This window comes from Pristis pectinata, chromosome 26 (genome assembly GCF_009764475.1).
Source record: "Pristis pectinata isolate sPriPec2 chromosome 26, sPriPec2.1.pri, whole genome shotgun sequence".
Lineage (NCBI taxonomy): Eukaryota > Metazoa > Chordata > Chondrichthyes > Rhinopristiformes > Pristidae > Pristis > Pristis pectinata.
This window is the reverse complement of record NC_067430.1, coordinates 20,552,780-20,568,541: the sequence shown is the minus strand read 5'-3', so window position 1 is coordinate 20,568,541 and position 15,762 is coordinate 20,552,780. Positions and strand designations below refer to the sequence as shown.

The 15,762-nt window shown below is 44.3% G+C and overlaps 1 protein-coding gene across 1 annotated transcript in view; it reads left to right on the top strand.

Moving 5' to 3' along the window:
* Window positions 1-15,762, top strand: part of plch2a (phospholipase C, eta 2a) — a 231,998-nt gene that overhangs the window by 199,385 nt on the left and 16,851 nt on the right. The window lies entirely within an intron of this gene.

The following is a 15,762-nucleotide window of genomic DNA, read 5'->3' as shown; positions in this document are numbered from 1 at the left end:
AAGATGCATTGACAGTCTTTTTAATTTCTACTTTAGTTCTGAAAGCTCCTTGATGGAAATTTCAGAGTTTTGTAGCAGAAGGAGAGTCTTCTACTCTGAATAGGAGCTGGGGGTGGGGGGTGGAGGGTCTCCAAGAATAAATCAAGAGGAAATGAGAGGGCAGTAGCACAGAATAGTGAGGGGGAAATTGACAAGAAAAGAGTGACAGGTTGGGGCAGAAAAGGTAAAGAGAAGTATGGGCATAATCAAGAGTTAATAAAAACAGTAAAAAAATCAAATCTTAATTGTATTTAAATGCACAAAGCACCTGCAATTAGAGAGATGAGTTAACAGCACAGGCAGCAATGTATGAGTATGACATAAAAGCTAATACAGAGACAAAGTTGTGAGCTGACCAGGACTGGGTGCTCAACATGTCCAGTTATATGATGTCCCAAAAAAACAGGCCAAAAAGGAAAGGAGGCAGGGTAGCATTGTTAATCGAGCAAGGTATCAGAGCGCTGTTGAGTTGTGATATAGAGGCAGTGGACAGTAATGTAGGATCAGTTTGGGGTGAATTCATAAGTAGCAGGGAAAAGAAGACAGAGATAGGACCCCAAAATGTGCCTCTCGATAGGATGGAGCATAAATGGGGAAGTATCTAGGGCATGCTTGGATGAAATTCTCATGTGAGATTTTAATCTATATATTGATTGGATGAACCAAACTGGCAAGGAAGAATTTGTAGAGTGTGTCAGGGATTGCTTCTTAGAATACTATGTTATGGAACAACCTGGGAATAGGCTTTTTCAGCTTTAGCCATGAGTAATGAGAATGATTAATAAGAGATCTTGTGGTTAAGGATCCCCTAGGAGGTGGTGACCACAATGTGATAGAATTTCAGATGCAATTTGAAGATGAACACCACAAGACCAAAACCACTGTCTTCAACTTAAGTAAGGACATTTATAATGGCATGAAGGTGGAGTTGTCTAAGGTGGATGGGAAAATAAGCTAAAAAAAAACAGGTCAGTAGATGAACAGTGGCAGATATTCAAACAGCTGGTCCACAACACTCAGAATGAACTTCTCCCAATTAGAAAGAGGGATTCCATGAGAAAGAGGCACAATCTGTGGTTAACAAAGGAGGTCAAGGATAATGTTAAATTGAAAAGTAGGGCATACAAAGTGGCAAGGACTGAGAAGTTTTTAGGATCCAGCAGTGAAAGACTAAAAAGTTCTTAAGAAGGAAGAAAATTGATTTTAAGAGAAAACTTGCGTGTAACATTAAAACAAACAGTAAGAATTTCTATGGATGTATAAGTAGGAAGAACGCAGCTAAGCCAAGTGTGGGACCTCTAGAGAGCAAGGCTGGTGAATCAATAACAGGACACAAAGAAATGGCAGATACATTAAATCACCTTTTTGCCTCAGTTTTCACTGTGGAAAACTGCAAATATCCCTAAGATAACAGGCGGCCTAATTTTAAATAACAGGAAGGAACTTATAAAAATATCAGTCACAAGGGATGAAGTATTAGAGAATCTCATGGGGCTAAAGATGGACAAATCACTGGCACCCAATGGCCTGAACCCAAGGGTTTAAAGTGGCTGCAGAGAGAGTGAGCCCATTGGTTGAAATTTTTCAAAACTCACTAAATTCCAGAAGATTGGAAAACAACCAATGTGACTCCCTCGTTTAAGAGGGAAGAAGACAGAAGGCGGGAACCATTAGCCAGTTAACTTAACATCTAATGTTGGCAAAATGCTAGAGTCAATAATCAAAGAGGAAATAACTTGCTTGAATTCTTTGAGCATGTGACAGGGAAAGTTGATAGAAAGGAACCTGTAGATGCAGTGTATTTAAATTTTCAAAAAGCATTTGACAAGGTCCCACATATGAAGCCAGTGCCTAACTTAAGAGCCCAAGGTATTTGAGGCAGAGTGTTAGCATGAATTGAAAACCGGCTGTCACATGGAAAACACAGTTGGAATAAATGAGTCTTTTTCAAACTGGAGAGGCGGTAACTAAAAGGGTAGCCCAGGAATCCATGAGACCTTTCTTGAACGGCATGTTAGTGAACTTACAAGGGAAAATGCTATCTTAGATCCGGTCCTGTGCAATGAGACAGGTAAAATTAACAATCTTGTAGTTAGGGATCCTCTTGGAAAGAGTGATCATAGTATGACTGAATTTCTCATACAAATGGAGGGTGCAGTAAAACCAGTGTATTATGCCTCAACAAGGGAGACTACAACGGGATGAGGGAGGAGTTGGCTAGCATAGACTGGAAACACAGGGTATATGGTGGGACAGCTGAGGAACAGTGAAGACTTTCAAAGGTATTTTTCATGCTGCTTAACAAGAGTATATTCCAGTTAAAAGCAAGGACAGTAAGGATGGGGAGAGCCAGCCTTGGATAACTAAGGAAATAAAAGAAGGCATCAAGCTAAAAGCTCATGCATACAAAGTCGCCAAGAGTAGTTGGAAACTGCAAGATTGAGAAAACTTTAAAAAGCAACAAAGAACCACTAAGCAAGCAATAAGGAAAGGGAAGACAGATCATGAAAGTAGATTAGCATAAAATATAAAAACAGATAGTAAAAGATTTTATATTTATATAAAGTGGAAAAGGGTGGCTAAAGTGAATGTCGGTCCTTTGGAAGATGATAAGGGGGAATTAATATTGGATAATGTGGAAATGGCTGAGGCCTTGAACGACTATTTTGCATTGGTCTTCATGGTGGAGGACACGTCTAACATGCCAAAGAGAGATGTTATGGATGCGATGGGAGGTAAGGTCCTCGATACAACCGCTGTCACTAAAGAGGTAGTGATGAGCAAACTGGTGGGTCTAAAGGTAGACAAGTCCCCTGGTCCTGATGGGATGCATCCCAGGGTGCTGAAAGAAATGGCAGAAGTTATAGTAGAGGCGTTTGTGATAATTTACCAAACTTTTCTGGACTCTGAGCAGGTTCCAGTGGATTGGAAGACACCGAATGTCACACCATTGTTTAAAAAGGAATGTAGGCAAAAGGCAGGTAACTATAGGCCAGTTAGCTTAACATCTGTAATCAGGAAAATGCTTGAAGCTATCACTAAGGAAGAAATAGTGAGACATCTGGATAGAAGTTGTTCCATTAGGCAGACACAGCATGGATTCAGGAAGGGCAGGTCCTGTTTGACAAACTTACTGGAGTTCTTTGAGGATATAATGAGCGCAGTGGATAGAGGGGAACAGGTGGTTGTTGTATACTTGGATATCCAGAAGGCGTTCAATAAGGTGCCGCTTAAAAGACTTATCCACAAGATAAGGACACATGGAGTTGGGGGGTAAGGTATTAGGTGGATAGAGGATTGGTTAACCAATAGAAGGCAGAGAATTGGGATAACTGGGCATTTCTCTGGTTGGCAATCAGTGGTGAGCGGGGTGCCACAGGGGTCAGTGCTGTGCCCACAACTGTTCACAATAAACATTAACGATTTGGAAGAGGGGACCGAGTGTAGCGTATCTAAGTTTGCTGATGACACTAAATTGAGTGGAAAAGCAACTTGTGCAAACAATGTGGAGAGTCTGCAGAGAGATATAGATAGGTTAAGTGAGTGGGCAAGGGTCTGGCAGATGGAGTTCAACGTTGGTAAATGTGAGGTCATCCACTTTGGAAGGAAAAATAGAAGATCAGGTTATTATTTAAGTGGTGAAAGGTTGCAGCATGCTGTTGTGCGGAGGGACTTGCGAGTGCTTGTGCATGAATCACAAAAGGTTGGTTTGCAGGTGCAACAGGTTATCAAAAAGGCAAATGGAATGTTAGCCTTCATTGCTAGAGGGATTGAATTTAAGAGCAGGGAGGTTATGCTGCAACAGCACAGGGTACTGGTGAGGCCGCACCTGGAGTACTGCGTGCAGTTCTGGTCTCCTTACTTGCAGAAGAGGTTCACCAGGTTGATTCCGGCGATGAGGGGGTACCCTATGAGGAGAGATTGAGTCGCCTGGGACTATACTTGCTGGAATTCAGAAGAATGAGAGGGGATCTTATAGAAACAGATAAAAATTATGTAAGGGATAGATAAGATGGAGGCTGGAAGGTTGCTTCCACTGGTAGGTGAGACGAGAACGAGGGGACATAGCCTCAAGATTTGGGGGAATAAATTTAGGACGGAGATGAGGAGAAACTGCTTTTCCTAGAAAGTAGTGAATCTGTGGAATTCTCTGCCCAGGGAAGCAGTAGAGAATGAGCTACCTCATTACATATATTTAAGAAACGGTTGGATAGATCTTTACATAGTAGGGGAACTAAGGGTTATGGGGAAGGGCAGGTAGGTGGATCTGAGTCCATGGCCAGATCAGCCATGATCTTATTGAATGGTGCAGCAGGCTCGACGGGCTAGATGGCCTCCTCCTGCTCCTATTTCTTATGTTCTTACGAATCAGTTCTTGGCCCTCAAATGTTTACTATGCACATTAATGACCTGGAGGCAGGAATGAAATGTAAGGTTTCCAAGTTTGCTGATGAGACAAATATAGGTGGAGGGGAACGTTCTGATGAAGACATTGTGATTTTGGAACGAGCTATAGATAGATGGAGTGATTGAGTAAAAATCTGACAAATGGAAGTGTGAGGTTGTGCGCTTCAGTAAGAGGAATCAAAGAGTGGATTATTATCTAAATGGAGAGAGCACACAAGTGAGTGTAGTTCAGAGGGATCTAGGTGTTCTTGTACATTAATCACAAGACATCAGCAGGCAGGTCCAACAAGAAGGCAAACTGTATTTTGGCCTTAATTGCAAAAGTGTTGAAGTTTAAGAATAGGGAAGCTTTAATACAGCTGTACAGAGTATTGGCGAGGCCACACCTGGAATATTGTGCACATTTTTGGTCCTCTCACCTTAAAAAAGATTTAGTAGCATTGGAGCCAGTCTAAAGGAGATTCACCAGGCTAATTTTTGGGATGAGTGGTTTTCCTGTGAAGAGAGGCTGGACAGTCTAGGTCTGTATTCCTTGGAGTTCAGCAGAACAAAGGGTGACCATATTCAAACATACAAGATCCTAAGGAGCTTGACACAGTAGATATTGAGATGTTTTCACTAGTGGGAAAATCATGAACAAGGAGACAAAGCTACAAAATAAGGAGCCAGTTATTTAAATTGAGGTGTATAGAAACACCTTCTCTTGGTGGGTAGTGAATCTCTGGAATTCTCTGCCCCGACGGTGGTGGAGGCCTGATCGTTAGATATATTTAAGGTGGAGACAGATGTATATTTGAATCATTGAGGAATCGCAGGCTTTGGGCAGCTGGTACAGAAGAGGAGTTGGGGCCAGCATAGATCAGCCATGATTATATTGAATGGCAGGGCAGGCTTGTGGGACCAGGCAGCCTACTCCTGCTCCTATGTTCTTGTGAAAGGGTAAATGACTGACAGTCAAGCTTCTCAGCAATCCTTTTCTGCCAAACTTCTCATCCTTTTTCTACTTTCCACTGTATTTTTCCATTTTTGTTCTCCTTTCTTATTGTTGTCCTTGTGTGTATTTAAGGCTTCTTGTGTGATGGCTGATCTGATTATGTCTCTACCTGTACTCTAACCCCTGCTTGCGAGAGAGGGAAACTCCCATGTTTCACTGGAACGAAGGGGTGATAAGAGGGTCCAGTACTTTACTTACCACAAACCAAATTCCATTTTTCCCAAAGAATTGGTTTCACTCTTGCCTCTGACTCAGAAGGTTGTGACCACTCCAAAGACTTGAACACATTATCTGAGCTGTTGTCAGCACAGTACAGAGGGCGTGCGACAGTCAAAGGTGCCTCCTTTCATTTGAGGAAGTTAAGCCTAAAGCCCGTCCACCTGTTCCAGTCATTTTGGAGGATGCCAGAAGTCCCAGGCCTCCAGAAAACTCCATGGAGCTGTCCTGATAGTTTGCCATCCATCTCCATGCCCACCCTCCCGTGGTCAAGACCATTTGAAATAGACGAACTGTATATTTGTTTCATTGATATGTGTCAGTTCATGCTCCATGCAAAGTGTCTGATGAGCATGAGAGCAGTGATTACACTGTAGAGTAACTCAATGCATGTAAAGCATTTTACTACACTTCTGAGGGACTTGTGAAAAATTCAAAAGCAAACACAAGTCTTATTTTATCCATCTGGTGCAACTGTTCTTGGTATAAGTATGACCACAGATGTAGCATTATCGCCAGTAGGACTTACACACAGCTTTCTCTAGTGATTGGCTTCTTGGTGGGTAAGTAGCCTCCCTCAATCATCTCAGGGCAACCTTCAGTGACTGTAACCCTCCTAAGTGCTATATCTGTTTGAAAGTACCAACCCCAGGATTGGCAGATGCAAGTAAATCTTTATATGCATGGTGCTAACGCCACTATTGGTACCACAACAGATTGGGAGTGCTGGTGAATTTATGGGATGTTAATCAGATTAATGTTGGTTCTGGAATGCCATTGACCATCACTCAGGGGTATGGAGGAGAGCAGATCTAACCCCTTGCTTAGGGAGAGATGCTTTTAAAATGTATTTTCTGTATGGTTTGGTCTATTTATGTGTTGTCAGATTGCTGCCAGTGCGACTGTAGCATCGTTGATGTCCTGTATGCAGGATCTGTTTCTCACCAACTCTCACTTTGTCTGTTTGTGATTTACAGTGCAACCCTCTCTGTCAAACCTCCACTCTCACACGCTCAGAGTATTTAGGAGCCCTGAAGGTGCCTCTCCTGACTCAGGGAAGGTGTAGTGAGACCAATCACAAAGCTGCATGCTTCTCCGCTAGTTGTCATCATTAGCATTGGTGCTTCTGATTTGCTTTGACACACTCCTTTCAGCTCATCCATGGATTTAATTGTTACCCAGTTTGTCCTGTGCTTATCCATCTTAACTGCACTAACTCTCTGACTTCCAGCTGCAGGATTTTGATTTGGATGTGTACTGCGCACATGTTTTACGGTCACAAATGGCAAATGCACTGACAGATCCAGGGTGCAATGGATAACATCAGCAGCCAACTTGGTGTTCAGGGCTGCTTCTGCGAAAGGCACCTTCCTGCTTGAGTCCGTGTGTGCTCAGACTCCTGACTCAGAAAATCCCAGTACAGTGCCTGAGCTGCCATAGTTCAGCTGCAGGTTCAATGTGTTTCTTCACCAGCCAATGGTTCTGAGCTATCCAATCCGACACTTGAGATTTTTATGGTTTTGTGTCATTGGTTAAGTCAGGCCCTAAATTACCCACATTTTAGCTAACATCACCGTCCAGGTACTGGCTTAACTTACAGTGGGGCAGAAGGTCATTGACAGTGAGGTGAAGCAAAGATTATGGAATGTTTCTTTGATCATGTGGGGATTCTGCAGCATGTTTAGTTTCAGTTGACTTCGATGGAACCTCAGAGTAGCATCTGGGTGTCACCAGGATGTTTGTGACTTGCAGGTGTTAACTGTGCTGAGCGTGTTTCACACTTTTGGACAGAAGTTGGTTGATTCCTTCAACTATCCCCTGAAAGCCAATCTGTTGTTCCTTTCACCTTTTGAGTTATCTGTTTTTGGAGGAGTTGAGGGGGTACATTTCTTCTGCTGCCCAATGTTTTTGAGGTAGCCTGGTATTAGAGCGAGGACTCGCCCATCTCCCTGTGGGATTTTAGCTATCAGCAGATCCCTGGGGCTTGGTTGTTCCTGTGCTATCCCCTTGTCCACTTTGGAACAGCCATGGCTTTCATGGCCCTGCAGCTCATCACTGACCAACAAATAACACCATCCTTGTTGACGGCACTCTGTCCCAGTATGGAAAGGGTGATCAGCACATCTCCCTATTGGTCCCTATTCCACCTTATGGGTGCCCACTTCCAAAGGCAGGCTTCACCCTGTATTGCCCATCCAGTTCTCTTCTCCAGTACAGAGTGCATGGTGGAATGGGTCTGTGATCTCCGATTACTGCCCTGCAAATCGATCTGTTAACAATCAATCTGCAGATTTCATGCCCAGGGAGAGAGTTTATCACTAGAGTGGTGTAGCTGACCTGATCACATGTTTTAATGGTTAGTCCCAAAGCAGAGACCATAAGGTACAATACTGGACAAGAAATGGACAGGCAAAATATTTGGGAAAGTACTTCAAAAGCCTCCAGTACACCCCCTGGATCTGCCCGTATATATAGATTTTCAAAAACATTGCTTTTTTTTTGGAAGAGAAATATAAACTTTCAGCTCTTGAATCACTGTCCTTTTGATTTAAGAATTAATGCATTTTATTATCTCATAACAGCATGGTTTTATTTGGCTGTGCCCAAGGTGCTACCACACATTTATTGAATTAACATCAACCAGATTGCCACCAGAACTCATATTGGCTGCCTTCTCCTTTCCACAAACATACTTCACTGTAACTAACCGTGTGTGCCCAAAGGGCTATGCATTTCTTTTTCCTAATCCCAGAGAGTTGCTGCCTCCCTCCACCCAACCCCAACCCCCTTCGCCGCTCCATCTCTTTGCCTTTAACACAAGTTTGCCTTCACAGGCCCTTGCAGTTATGTGAAGAAACAGGAAGCCCAACCAAGGAAATGTAGCACAGGTCTGGGAAGAGTAGGACAGGAAGAATTTGATGGAGTTAACTGTCCTTCACAGGAAGGATGATGTGATAGGTCTTCTCATTTTGTCTGGGAACAGCTACTTGGAAAGTGCCACTGAATGGCAAGATTCTTTCACTGTTTTCTCTGAACAAGTTAAATAAATAGCCAGTCACCAAATATAAGACCCAACCAATTCCAGTAATCGTAGGGAACAGGAGGCTCTTTAACCCCTCCAGCCTGTTGCATCAGTCAATTAGACCATGACTGATTTCATGTCAATTCCATTTACGTGCCTTTGCTCCACAGTCCTTGATGCCTTGGCTCAGAATAAATTAAAGTTGTAATTGTTTCTCCAATTACAACAGTTTCTTTAAGTGTGAGAGAAGAACTTTAGATTTCAATTATCCATCGAGTTTTTTAAAAATTTTAAACACCTCAGTCACACCAGCCTCCATCTTCTGGACTCGAGGGAGCATGGCTTTCTTTTCTTTTTTGAGCCAATCTCCTGCTAAGAAAATATGTGGAGACCCAGGAGGAGAAATAGGTCTTTGTTCATCTGTGCTAAACTCTGCAGGAGTGTTGGCCATCGGCTGATAGTAGACCCCAGCACTGACTGCAGCACTGATGTCCGTACAACTGAATGTGATGAGGTGAGTAGAGTGATGGCCAATATTCCTGCATGCGTTTAGAGTCAGTGAACAAAATGATGTATTTCTGCACCCCATTTCCACCCCTCCCCATGAGCTATGAGGAAAGACTGAATAGAATCGTATTATTTTCTTTGGAGCAGAGGAGGCTTAATTGGTATTGGTTTTGGTTTATTATTGTCACTTGTACCAAGGTACAGTGAAAAACCTGTCTTGCACACCAATCGTACAGGTCAGTTCATTACACAGTGCAGTTACATTGAGTTAGTACAGAGGGCATTGATGTAGTACAGGTAAAAACAATAACAGTACAGAGTAAAGTGTCACATCTACAGAGAAAGTGCAGTGCAATAAGGTGCAAGGTCACAACAAGGTAGATCGTGAGGTCAGAGTCCATCTCATCGTATAAGGGAACCATTCAACGGTCTTATCACCATGGGGGGGTAGAAGTTGTCCTTAAGCCTGGTGGTATGTGCCCTCAGGCTCCTGTATCTTCTACCTGATGGAAGAGGAGAGAAGAGAGAATGACCTGAGAGTAAATAGAAAGGACCTAGTTCCCAGAGCAGAGGGGTGAAAAGCTGACCTGATAAAGGGGACTGGGAGTGGAGGAGAAATGTTCACCATGAGAGTGGAAGGGGTGGGGAAGTCACTGCCTGAATGAATGGTGGAGGCAGAAACCCTCCTTATGTGTCACAGTCTTTGGATGAGTACTCAAAGAGGCAGAAGCTGCAGGGCTGTGACCTGGTGCTGGAAGGTGGGATTAGAGCAAGTACCTCTTTCTTGGCCAATTTGGACAGGATAGCTTGAGTAGTCTCCACCTGCGTCATAAGCTGTCTGCGATTCTATGATAAATGTAAGGTCTTCAGCATAAATCCAAAAAGAAATGCAGGATAGATTTCTTTACCCACAGAGTGTGTTTAAGGCAGATATTATAGATTTTTTTAATTTCAAAAATAGACTTTATTCACAATATAAAATATATACAAAGGAAGAAACAGTGCAAAAAACTTTTACATTCATGGCTGTTACGTTCAGTAGTGTAAACTTCTAAAGAAAAAACACAAACAACCGGCACCATGCCACTCACATGGCTCCCTGAGGTGATACCCCTTTCATCGTTCGAGGGACATCCCCACCGAACCCTGCCCCTCCATGTGCAGTAGCGGAAGGAGCCCAGACTGTGGTCCTTCCCCACAGAGACCTAGCGTTGGCTGCACCGAGCTTCAGTGCGTCCCTCAACACGACCTCCTGCAGCCTGGACTGTGCCAGGTGGCAGCATTCCCTACCAGATATCCCACTGTGCTGGAAGACCAACAAGTTTCGGGCAAACCAAAGGGCATCTTTCACCGAGTTGATGACTTTCCAACAGCACTTGATGTCTGTTTGAGGCAGATATTATAGATGCTGATCTTCCATATTAGAGTGTGTGCTCCAGAACAAGAATGTTATTTTCTCCCTTAAATGCATGGTTGCTGGGAATGGAAGGACTGGCCTGATGATGTGGCTGTGGAAGTTGAGGAACTGGATTCTCTGTTCCCTCCCTTCCCTTGTGGATTTTCTAGGTGTTACCATGATGTATGGAATATAAAGAGGGAATGATTACTCTATTTCAGAGCCTAATGAGCCCTGGGTTAGAGTAATTTGCACAACAATGGGCTGCACACTCTGGGTTGATGCTTGGAGATGGTCTAATGCCTGATGTTTCCAATCACAATCACTGTCCCTCAGAAAGAGTGAAGCATACTCTTGCTGATGAGCTTCCTGACTTACTCCATTTCAATGCCTCAAGTTTAAAATTCTCTTCTTAGTTTTCCATTCTCTCCAAAGGCCTCTCCTCTCCCATTCTCCAGAACATTTTCCGGCTTTACAACCCTCTGCGCTCTCTCAGTTCTCTTGTGCATCCCCAATTTAATTGCTCCGCTATTGCGAAGTTTTAGAATTCCCTCTCTCGTCCTCTGCCTCCTTCTTTTCATTAAGATGCTCCCTAAAAGCTAACTCTTTGACTGAATAATATCTCTAATGTAACAGTGTGAAATTTCATTTGATAATCGCTCCAGTAAGGTTTTAGTACTTTGAAGGCCCTGTCTAATACAAGCGGCCTTTCAAATAGTGCGACTATTTTAGGAATTACCCAAATAAGTTTAATCTAAAACCAGTAACTGGGAAATTTGAGTTGAGGTAGCACAGTTTCCAAAGTTTGTACTGGGAGCTCTCTGTGTGTATAAGATAGATGCACACAGAAGCTGCTGGACAAGTGCAGTTATGTATTGGCATCAACAATATAAAGTTATTGGTAGCTGAGGCCTGTGAACAGCACAAACCATTCACACTAAAGCAGGCCTTGCCAAAACAGTGGGGGCTTGCTTCAGAGTTGGTTAAAGGGAACCTGACTTAGCTGATCTCTTGACAGGAAGTCTGAGGTGTTGATCTTCTCTCAGGTAGGTCCTGCTTTAAGAAGCATTTAATGCCATTACCCACAACTTCTGCCGATGTTGTTTAAGGATCCTGACCACAACTCTAATCCTCAATGTTTCAGCCCAATATGTTCTGAACTTCTTCTTCCAGCCCAGCCAGTTTCAGGTCTGACCCTCCCTCCACCACCCTACACCATCTGCCCCTTTTCTCCCTTATGTGGGTGAAGATGTTCCTCCCTGTAAAACACCTTGGGCCAGGAAGGCGATCAAATGTTTCCACTGGGTGATGGGAGCGGTGGGTGGACCAGACAAGATATGGTGTGGGAGTCTTCTGGCAGTTTCGCTTTAATGTGCCTTTCCTTGGTGCTGAAGGACCTCTGCCGCTGTCTGTGAAGCGGATCTGTGGTGGTCTGAAAACTGGAAAGAAGCCTATTCTCCAGTCTCCGAGAGGCTGGAGGAATGAGGCCTTCAGCTAGATTGTTTATTAAAATGTTAAAATTACCCCATGAGTGTAAAAAACCCAAGGTAGCTCCCCAGTGCCAACTCCAGTGGTACATCTATGCCTCATTTGAATATTGGCATCTAACTAATTGATGGGATTCCCTGCAGTTTGCTCTAAGGACCTCCCATCAGTTTTCACCGTAAACTGCAATAGTCTCATTATCCTCAGGAAGATAGACCCTCTTAAGCCAAAATCTTCCAGGCCTGCCGAGCACGCAGCTGGAGTGACATGCTTAATTCATCTTCACCTCCAATTGTTCAGTTGTCAGACCTGTAAACCACAACAGCACCCTTCAGTTTTACATAGCTCAAAATGTTCCCTCATGACCCAAGCCAGCTTTGCAGGATTGATTCGATAATTGTACTGCTGACATTTTTCACAGTTTGAGTGGGCACTGTCCATACATTTCACACACCCACTGCTACCTTTGCTAAAATCCCAGTGACAGCACTGTTCACAGGCTGCAGTGCTGCAAACAACATAGGGCTTACAAAGGATGGAACTAAAGTGTGATTGAATATCATTAATGTGTGTGTGAGAATGAGTGTCTGTGCGAAAGGGAGGATGTGTGCGTGTATACATGTGTGTGTGTGTTTATATACATGTGTGTATGTTTATACGTTGACAATCTGTTCCATCAAGCTACATCAAATCTCTCAGCTGGCCCCATCATTGACTGGAGTAGTTTAGACTTTATTTGCTCTTGTAAAATTGGTAATGGCAATTTTTCAGCCTGTATCATTGCAAATACACTTTGAAATCAATGTAAATAAAAAGAAGGAGATAGGTAAAAGGAGCCACCAATAAAGACCAGCATTTATTTCCCATTCCTATCTGTCATTGCCAAGGTTGTGGTGAGCTGCCTCCTTGAACTGCTACAGTCCTTCTGACGAAGCTGCTTCTATTTTGCCTTGGGAGGGAGTTCCAGGGTTTAGTGATGATGAAGGGGCAGCAAGTGGCTCAGAATGGAAACTGCCGCTGATGGACTTGCCATGCTGCCCCTGTTCTCGCAGGTGGTGGAGCAGGGAGTGGGACAGGAGAAACCTTGGTGAACAATTCAGTGTATGTTTTAAACGCAGCCATGGAGCGATGTTGCTCGAGAGGGTTGTGGGGAGGGTGGGCTGCCAAACACATGAGCAGCTTTGTCCTGGATGCTGTTGAGCTTAATTGTTGTTGTAGTGCACTCATCCAGGCAAGTGAAGAGTTTGCATCACACTCTCGACTTGTGCCTTGTAGCTGGTGGGAAGGCTTTGGGGAGTCAGCAGATGTGCTGTCTGTCATCAGTGTCTCGATCTGAAACCATCTCCAGAAGTCACCAGTTACACCTGTGACACTAGGAGGGCTCTGCTGAGGCGATCAGTGCACTCACTAAACTGCGCAGCTGGTGAGGGAAGGGTCAAAACCGTCTCATTAGGTTTAAACACCTCTGGATTGGTGGGCGAAACACTTCTGGAGATGGGCTCCTCACAAACACAGCCAGTGGAGGGGACTCAATGGTGCACACGCAGTGGAGCCACAGCCCAGCTCTTCCAGTGACCTGGCACAGATACAACAGTGCCTCTTGTGCTGCATGATTCTCTGATGCCAAGTCAGGAGGGCAGAGAGCCAGGTGTGGGAGCAGCAGGGTTAAGCCACAGTGACCAGTTTCTACTGATCTTTAACCAGTTAGAGCAGGAATTTATGTTACAATCCCACTGTTAGCAGCACCTTAACACATTCTATCATGGGATGCAGTAATGTTAGACGTCTCCATCCTTGGAATCAAATGCCGGCAGAAAGTGTGGATGTTCCTTTACCCACTGACTCACAGACTGCAACACTGCAGCTTGAGGCATGTTGTTAACATGGCTGCATCTTTGTGAATCACTGGACTATGAGAGGAATAACTTAGAGGATAAGACACACTGAGCCTGGAGTACTGTAGGCTGTGCCAGTCATTAGCAGTAACCTTGAGAGTTCTACACATACAGAGCACGGAAACAGGCTATTTTGGCCCACCTAGTCCATGCCACCAAACACCCATTTACGCCTATCCCATTTTATTCTTCCCACAGTCTCATTAACCCTCCCCCCAGGTTCTACCACTCACCTACACACCAGGGATAATTTACAGTGGTCTAATTCAGATAAATGTGAGGTGTTGCCTTTTGGTAAGTCCAACCAGGGCAGAACGTCCACAGTAAGTGGCAGGGCTCTGGAGAGAACATAGAACATTACAGCACAGTACAGGCCCTTTGGCCCACGAGAGTGTTGTGGAACAGAGAGACTAAGGGTGCAGGTACGTAGGTTCCTGAAAGTGGCAACACAAGTAGACAGGGTGGTGACCCTGCTATCCGGACCTTCATTGGTCAGGACCTTCAGTGCAGGAGTTGGGATGTCAAGTTTTTTTAGATAAGAAAAGACAAGACTTTATTAGTCACATGTACATTGGAACACACAGTGAAATGCGTCTTTTGCGTTGAGTGTTCTGGGGGCAGCCCGCAAGTGTCACCACGCTTCCGGCACCAACAGGGCATGCCCACAACTTCCTCAACTTACAGCTGTACCAGACATCGGAAAGGCCACATTTGGAGTACTGCGTGCAGTTCTGGTCATCCTGCTATAGAAAGGATGTCATTAAACTGGAGAGAGTGCAAAAACGATTTACGAGGATGTTACCAGGACTGGAGGGGTTGAGCTATAAGGAGAGGTTGGATAGGCTAGGACTATTTTCCTTGGAGTGTAGGAGGCTGAGGGGTGACTTCACAGAGATTTATAAAGCCATGAGAGCCATAGATAATTTGAGTACACACAGTCTTTTCCCCAGGGTAGGGGAGTTCAAAATTAGAGGACACAGGTTTAGTGAGAGGGGAAAGACTTAAAACGCACCTGAGGAGCAACTTTTCCACAGAGGATGGTACGTATATGGAATGAGCTGTCAGGGGAAGTGGCTGAGGTGGGCACAACTACAACATTTAAAAGACATTTGGGCAGGTACATGGATAGAAAAGGTTTATTGAGATATGGGCCAAGTGCAAGCAAATGGGACTAGCTCAGTTAAGCAATTTAGTCAGCATTGACAAGTCGGGCTGAAGGGCCTGTTTTCTGTGCTGTGCTGTCTAGCTCTATAACCTACCAACCCACTTGTCTTTGAGATGTGGGAGGAAAGCAGAGCACTGGGGGAAACCCATGCAGTCACAGGGAGAACATGCAAACTCCACACAGACAGCACCCAAGGACAGGATTGAATCTGAGTCACTGGAGCCGTGGGCAGCAGCTGTGTCACTGTATCACTCCCATACACACAAGTGTCATCTTACTGTGGAGTGAGGGGAATTGGCATTGCCGCTCCTTGAAACCTTCTTCTGAAGATCCCATCCAATGGAACTGAGGCCAATACAAATGCTTGACATTTGTCGAGAAGTCGAGGGTGAGATGTTCAAAATGATGAAGCATTTTGATAGATAAGACAAGATAAGATATCTTTATTAGTCATCGAAACACAGTGGAATGCATCTTTTGCGTAGAGTGTTCTGGGGGCAGCCCGCAAGTGTTGCCACGCTTCCAGCGCCAACATAGCATGCCCACATCTTCCTAACCCATATGTCTTTGGGAGGTGTTTACACTGCAGGAAGATCAGTAATCAAGGGACTTGGTTAATCGTAACAGGGATGTGGG